General features: G+C 37.1%; 1 non-coding gene and 2 pseudogenes across 1 annotated transcript; all 3 read left to right on the top strand.

Annotated features, from left to right (window-relative positions):
* The first annotated feature begins 2587 nt into the window (after positions 1–2587).
* Positions 2588–3782, top strand: LOC149512553 (18S ribosomal RNA; annotated as a pseudogene).
* A 208-nt stretch (positions 3783–3990) lies between these two features.
* On the top strand, positions 3991–4146 carry LOC149512552 (5.8S ribosomal RNA). Its single transcript, XR_016332230.1, has one exon. It is a non-coding gene; the product is annotated as a 5.8S ribosomal RNA (ribosomal RNA).
* Positions 4147–4377: 231 nt separating this feature from the next.
* On the top strand, positions 4378–7591 carry LOC149512551 (25S ribosomal RNA; annotated as a pseudogene).
* Positions 7592–8246: the final 655 nt, after the last annotated feature.

The raw sequence follows: 8246 nt of genomic DNA, 5'->3' as shown, positions 1-8246 counted from the left end.
ATTATTCAAGCAAAAAATGCCTTGAATAATCCCCTCATAAAAATTGGAGGGAATTATTAAAGGCATTTTGGGCTAGAAAATGCCTTCAATAACCCTAATCAATTTTTTGTAAGGGATTATCCAAGGTATTTTTTGGCCAACAATGCCTTGAATAATCCCCAAAAAATATGAAAGGAGACTATTCAAGACGTTTTTGGTTAAAAAATACCTTGAATAATCCCTTTTATAAAAATTGAAAGAGATTATTCAAGATGTTTTAGGCTAAAAATGCCTTAAATAATCCTCTTCAATTTTTATTAAGGGATTATTTAAGATTTTTTTTTTACAAAAAATGCCTAGAATAATCTTAAAAAAAAATTGAAAAGGATTATTCAAGGCATTTTAGGCTAGAAATGCCTTAAATAATCCTTTTTAATTTTTGTAAGAGATCATTCAAGGCATTTTTGGTAAGAAAATGGCTTGATTAACCCCATTCAATTAATTGAATGGGGTTATTTAAGTTACCATCATATATGCCAAAAAAGATTATAATAATTATTTAGGATTTAATATAAGTGAATTTCCCCTAACGAAACGAGTGAATCTAAACACGAGATGCCATGAAAATGAAAGAAAACCTTAGGTATCACATTTTTTTTGGGACAACACTTTCCTTTAGAATTTGCGATTCCACGAACCAAACGCCCTTTTAGGGAATTATTTCATCTTGTGTGGAGGTATTTAAGAGGGCTTTACTTATGCTTTAAAGGGAGTTTTTTTGTAGGAAGCTTGGAATTTTACATTTTGCTCTTGTTCTCTTTACGTTTTTAGCTTTCATTTTTGGTTTTTCCTAGATATGGTTCTTTCCATTTTTTGCCTTGCTTTGTTTTATGTTTGAGCTTTTGATTGGAAGAAGAGGATAGTCCAAGGTGGCCTTGGCTTGAGAAAATTCTTATGGGGGCCTAAGAGACTTGATTCTTTCTTTTTATTTTTAATTCATGCTCTTTCATTTTGTATTAATTTTTGCCCATTTTTCTTTTTGTTTTATGTTCTCTCTTATGGCTTTTAGTGCATGTTTTTATATTGTTTATGCATTGATAAGATGATAAAAAAAATGTTGGTTTATGTTTGGTGAAATGGTTTGGGAGTAGTTTTAGTTTCCATGCATTTTTCTTTACTAGTTTTCAAAACTATTGTGCATTCATTTTCATGTTTATTTTAAGATTCTAGGCTTAGATTTCATGTTACATTTATGCCTTTTTATAAAATTTTGGATAGCATTTAGCTAATTAGATTTTCATTTTAGGCTTTTATTTTGCTTTCGGTTTGAAAACTGTTTTGCTCATTTTTTTGGTCAGTTTTAGGCAAAGCTTTCCTGCATCTTTTTTTGCTTGTTTTTATGTCTATTTTAAGGTATTAAAATTGTTTTTGTAAATTCCTTAGGTAGGATTACAGTTGCCAAGCATTTTAGTTGATAGGTCTTAGTGTCCATACATTCTAGTAATTCAGTTTGCATTTAATTTTCTTCTGCATTTTTTGTTTTGTTTTTGGGAGGAGTAGCATGCATCTCTTTTGTTCATTTTTGAGTCTATTTTAAGTTAGAAAAATAGTTTTTGCAAACTCTTTAGGTAGGGTTAAATTTGCATAGCATTTTAGGCCATAGGTTGCATATAGTATGCATTTTTTAGTTTGGTTTTGCACTTTAAATTTTTGTATTTTTGGTTGGTCTTCAAACCTATTTTCATACATCATTTTAGTTCATTTTTAGGTCTATTCTTATTTAGTTCAATTAGTTTTTACAGTACCACATAGATTTTGATAATTTTCATTCAGTAAAATAGGCTAGGTTGCATTTTAGTTTTAATTAAGGTGTGTAGCAATATTTATTTATTTATGTGGTGTTCTACATTTTTCATTTGTCATTTTCATTAAGATTAGTTTAGATTTAATTCTGGTTGTATGTCTCAGGATTTAGGTTAGTTAATTAAGGAGTTTGCATATAGTATACTAGGTGTTCGATGAAATGCCTCAATGGAAATTGATAGCCATTTCATTTAGGATTTTAGTTTAGCTTTTAGGTAACCTTTAATTTTTATTTTTAAGACATCATTCCATGCATTTCCATGCTATTTTCAAGTTTAATTTTTGTTCCATACATTTCATTCATACTAAGCTAGATTAAGATTTTTAAATAAGTTCATTTTTAAATTAAAATGCTAATTATACGTTTTATATTTTGTTAGGTTAATTTCATTTTTTATTGCTAATTACAAGTTCTGTTTTCCATCCCTTTTCTCTTAAATTTCAAATTTAAATTATGCTTTTAATTATGTTTAATTTAATTTTTGGTTTTGTTACTTTCCATTTTTAGTAACTTGCCATTTTATGAAATTGGTTTTTTCTTTTGTAATTTTCCTTAGAGATTTTTAACCCGCCATAATTTGTAGTTAAATTTAGGTTTTGATTATCTGGTAATTTTATTAGATTAACCTTAGGTTAATTAGATCTTTAAAAAAAAAATTCATCGGACTAGATATACTCGAAAGGTTGAGATTGATAATTACCCGTAGGTTTAGAACTTTCATATCCCTGAGGAGATGATATTCGAAATACTTCCAATCTTTATTACTTTTATGACCCATAGACTTGTAGTACTCTTAATGGGTAGCAACAATGAACACTGGTCTACTTGTCCCTACTTTCGGTGATGCATTATTGGTCTTAATTGGCTGGGTCATTCCTTAGGCACTATTACTTTGAAGAAATTAAAGTGCTCAAAGCAGGCCTATGCTTTTAAAAATTAGCATGGGATAACATCATAGGATTTCAATCTTATTGTGTTGGCTTTTAGGATTTGAGTAATGATTAACGGGGATAATCAAGGGTATTCGTATTTCATAGTCAGAGGTGAAATTCTTGGATTCATCAAAGACGAACAACTATAAAAGCATTTGCCAAGGATGTTTTCATTAATCAAGAATGAAAGTTAGGGGCTCGAAGATGATCAGATACCATCCTAGTCTTAACCATAAATGATGTTGACTAGGGATTAACAGATTTAGGATTTCACTAGCACCTTATGAGAAATCAAAGTCTTTGGGTTCTAAAGGGAATATAGTTGCGAGGCTAAAACTTAAAGGAATTGATGGAAAGGCACCATCAAGAGTGGAGCCTACGGCTTAATTTGACTTAACACGAGAAACTTACCAAGTCCAAACATAGTAAGGATTGACAGACTATGAGTTATTTTTTGATTCTATGGGAGGTGGTGCATGACTGTTCTTAGTTGGTGGAGTGATTTGTCTAGTTAATTTCGTTAACGAATGAGACCTCAAGCTGCTAACTAGCTATGCAGAGGTGATCCTTTGTGGCTAGCATTTTAGAAGGACTATGGCTGCTTAGGTAATGGAAGTTTGAGGCAATAATAGGTCTGTGATATCCTTAAATGTTTTAGGCCCCATGTGCGCTGCACTAATATATTCAACAAGTCTATAGGCTTGGCCAACAGGCCTGAGTAATCTTTGAAATTTCATCATGGTGGGGATAGATCATTGTAATTGTTGATCTTCAATAAGGGATTCCTAGTAAGCACAAGTCATTAGCTTGCGTTGACTATGTCCTTGCCTTTTGTACACACCACCCATTGCTTCTACTGATTGAATGGTCTAGTGAAGTGTTTGGATGGTGACGATGTGGATGGTTTACTGCCCATGATATCACGAGAAGTCCACTGAACCTTATCATTTAGATAAAAAAGAAGTTATAACAAGGTTTCTTTAGGTGAACCTGCGGAAAGATCATTGTTGAAACCTGCTCAACGAATGACCCATGAACATGTTAACAAAACACCAAGGAAACAATTAGTATCATCACCTGTGATTGAATAATAAACCCCCAACATGAATCCCACCAAGGAACCAGAATGGAAAAGAGCATGTGTGTCATCACCATCCCATTTACGGTGCGTGCGCGAATGGCACCATGACTCCTTTTATCGTGAAAACCCAAAATAACTTTCGACAATGGATATCTCAGCTCTTGCATCGATGAAGAATGTGATGAAATGTGATACTTGGTGTGAATTATAGAATCTCATGAACCATCGAGTCATTGAACATAAATTATGCCCTAAGCCATTAGGCTGAGGGCACGCCTACCTGGGTGTTATGCATTGTCACCCCTTTTAACCCCCTACCTATTAGGCTATAGATGAAGGGGCAAAAGATGGCCCCTTATGATCTCGTCGGTTGTGGTTGGCCCAAAAGTGAATCCTTGGCACTGATAATGCTGTGACTGTCAATGGTAAAGCTCTCAACTTGCCTTATCTTCGGTGATACGTACTTGTTGTCCATTCAGACGCTATCAAATCACCTACATTGCTCAATCGATGCTTGCATCATGACCTAAGTTAGGCAAGATTACCTGTTGAGTTTAAGCATATCAATAAGTGGAAGAAAAAAAACTTACTAGGATTCCCTTAGTAATGACGATCAAACTAAGAAGAGCCCAGCTTAAGAATCGGTGCCTTAGTGTTTGAATTGTAATCTGGAGAAGTGTTCTTAGTGGTGGATTGGGCCCAAGTCTTATGGAAATGGGCATCAGAGTGTGTGAGAGCCCCATTATGCCTAGACCTTATCGTACCATGAAGTGTTGTCTGCGGTCAAGTTGTTTAGGAATACAGCCCTAATCGGGCAGTAAATTCCATCTAAGGCTAAATATGATGAGAGACTAATAGTGAACAAGTACTGTATGGAAAAGATGAAAAGGACTTTAAAAAAAAGTCAAAGAGTGCTTGAAATTATTGAAAAGGAAGCACAACCTTAGTCAAATGTAAAACAGAGAGAGTCGATCTACTGATTGGCTCGGGCATGGACTGATACGAGTCACGATAGTGGCCCAAGCCCAAGCTTTCAATATATCGATAAAGACATCATCATCGTAATCATGGAATGTAGCATGCATTGTCTTGATGTGCCTCAACACTTGTGTGTTCCCAACATTGGCTTGCAGGCTTTCCATCTAACCCATCTCGAAACAAGGACCAAGGAGTCTGACAAGTTTACGAGTTAATGGGCTAGAAAACTTACAAGGCATAAGGAAGTTGATTAGCAGGGTCCCTTGTGGGTGCACCACTGATCAACCTTGATCTTTTGAGAAGGGTTTGAGTGTGAGCATGCCTGTCGGACTTGAAAGATGGTAACCATGCTTTAGCGGGGTCAAGCCAAAGGAAACTCTTGTGGAGGGCCGAAGCGATACTAATGTGCAAATCATTTGTCTGACTTGGGTATAGAGGCAAAAGACAAATCAAATCATCTAGTAGCTAGTTCCTTCCAAAGTTTCCCTCAGGATAGCTAGAGCCCTTGACAAATTCCATCAAGTAAAGCCAATATTAGAGGCATCGAGGTCGCAATATCCTCGACCTAATCTCAAACTTCAAAGAGGTAGGATAGGGTGACTACTTCGTTGAGCTATGCCATGAAATTGAGAGCTCCAAGTGGTCCATTTTTTATAAGCAAAATTGGTGATATGGGATGAACCGAAAGTTAAGTTATGGTGCCTAACTGTGTGCTAACCTAAAACTCACAAAAGTGTGTTTGTCGATTAAGATAGTAGGATGGTGGTCATGGAAGTCAAAATCCACTAAGGAGTGTGTAACAACTCACCCACTAAATCAACTAGCCCCAAATATTGATGATGCTTAAGAGAGCAACCTATATTTGGTTGTTGGGGCAAGGGCTAGGCCTTGATGAGTAAGAGGGCATGATAGTCATCATAAAACTCGAGGTGTGAGATCGGGCAGAGTAGCCATTGATATAGATCTTGGTAATAGTAGCAAATATTCAAATGAGAACTTTGAAGGCCAAAAAAGGGAAAGGTTCTATGTGAATGGCACTTACACATGGGTTAGTTGATTCTAAGAAATAGGGGAAACTAATCCAATAGTGCTTCCAAAATGAGCTTCAAAAGGTAATCAAGTTAAAATTCTTGTATTAGGATAGGATGGCTAACAGTAACATTAGGCGAGTATAAAGACATCGGTGGAGGCCTGGGGAAGAGTTATCTTTTTTGTTTAACGACCTACGTACCTTAAAAATGGCTCAGTCAAAGGTAAGGTCCAGCGCCTAGAAAAGCACCGTATGTAGTGAGGTGTCTAGTGCACCTTTGATGGCTTTGAGGGCTGGGCATGTGGGTCCTAGTCTTGAACCCGTTGGCTATGTATGCATTGCTTGAGCTACTCCAACAATGAGAGTGGGTCACTGTGTGCCGACTGGGGGATGGATTGGGAATGGCTCCCTCAGAGGCCTTCCTCAGGTGATGAACAATCAATTCAAAACTAGAATGGATAAGGGGAATCCAACTATTTAGTTTAAACAAAGCATTGCTATGGTCCTTGGGGATGCTTATGCCATGTGATTTCTATGTAGTGCTATGAATGTTAAAGTGAAAAAATTCAACCAAGAATAGGTAAACAGTAGGAGTAACTATGACTCTCTTAAGGTAGCCAAATGCCTCATCATCTATTAGTGACATGCATAAATGGATTAATGGATTCCCACCGTCCCTATCTCTTATCCAATGAAACCACAGCTAAGGGAATAGGCTTAGCAAATTTTGCAAGGAAAGAAGACCTTGTTAAGCTTGACTCTAGTCCAACTTTGTGAAATGACTTGTGAGGTGTAGGATAAGTGGGAGCCCTCGTGCAAAATTGAAACACCACTACTTTAACATTGTTTTACTTATTTCATGAATCAAAGGTGGGTAACAATATTTTCGTTTGGACCCAAGGCCAACTTTAGTTGATTGATCTAGACAAAAGACATTGTCTAGTAGGGAGTTTGGCTTGGATGGCATTTTTGTTAAAAGATAACGTCGAAGTCCTAAGATGAGCTCAACGAGAACAGTAATCTCATGTGGAACAAAAGGGTAAAAGCTTATTTGATTCTAATTTCTAGTATGAATACAAACTATGAAAGCATGGCCTATCGATCATTTAGAACTTCAAAATTTGAAAGTAGAGGTGTCCAAAAAGTTACCACCAAGATAACTGGCTTGTAGCAACCAAGCGTTCATAGCAACATTGCTTTTTGATCCTTTGATGTCGGGTCTTCCAATCATTATGAAATAGAATTCACCAAGTGTTGGATTATTCACCCATCAATAGGGAACGTGAGCTGGGTTTAGACTATCTTGAGATAAGTTAGTTTTACATTACTGATGGCAGGGTTGTAATAGTAATTCAACCTACTATGGGAAGAACTATTGATTTGCATAATTGGTCATCGCACTTGGTTGAAAAGTTAGTGGCATGAAGCTACCATGTACTGAATTATGACTGAGTGCCTCTAAGTTAGAATTCATGCTAGAAATGATGTATATGCCTGTCACCCAATTGCCAACCTACAGTAGGTGCCCTTGGCCCCCAAAGGCACATGTTATAGGTACAGCTTCCATGGTGGACAAGCCATACGGGCTTCTTTGGAGCTTAAGTCCCATTGAGTGGTGGGTAGGATCCTTTGCAAATGACTTAAATACATGACAAGGTGTTGTAAATGGTAGAGTGGCCTTGCTGCCATGATCCACTTAGATTTAGTTTTTTGTTACTTCGATTCATCCCTTCCTTCCTACACCCACCAAAATCCTTTCACTTTATTTTTTCACATTGCACCCCTTTAGGTTGGGGATGAATTGTGTTATGTAATGCAACTGATTTAGCCAAGTGATAACATCCCTTCCTTAAGCATCTAGGTAAACAACAACTTAATGCTGTTGGTATTTGTTATAGAGAAGGGCTTGCCCTTGGTGTTGCACTTGCCTCGAACTCTATTGTCACATGCCCCTGGTGTAGGTTGTTGCCTTAAACACCATTGATAGCATTTGGCCCTTGGTTAGTGTGGGCAATTGCATCCAACACCATCGTTAGATGTTGGCCCATTGTTGCCTTGGACACCATCAGCAAATGCTAGCCCCTTGGTGTGGGATGTTGCCTTGGACACCATCGCCAAATGCTGGCACTTGGTTTTGTCACTTGCCTCGACCACCGTCAGTGTAAACGGGCCCTTAGTGTGGGTTGTTACCTCAGATGCCTCTTTGTCAGATGCTGGCACTTGGTGTGGCATGTGTACCATGAACTTTGACCCAAGGCACTTGTTTGCCCCTGATTGCCATCAGCACCAAATGACACTCAATGCCTGTGTCACGAGCTTTGATCTTAAGCCAAACTCCGTGTATCATTTGATAAGGATTTGACTCCATCTGTCTAAGTTAGC

This window comes from Durio zibethinus, chromosome 22 (genome assembly GCF_047325235.1).
Source record: "Durio zibethinus cultivar Kanyao isolate XHJ-2024 chromosome 22, ASM4732523v1, whole genome shotgun sequence".
In the NCBI taxonomy this organism is placed as follows: Eukaryota; Viridiplantae; Streptophyta; class Magnoliopsida; order Malvales; family Malvaceae; genus Durio; species Durio zibethinus.
Note: the sequence above shows the minus strand (reverse complement) of the source record. Positions and strands in the feature narration are given on the sequence as shown.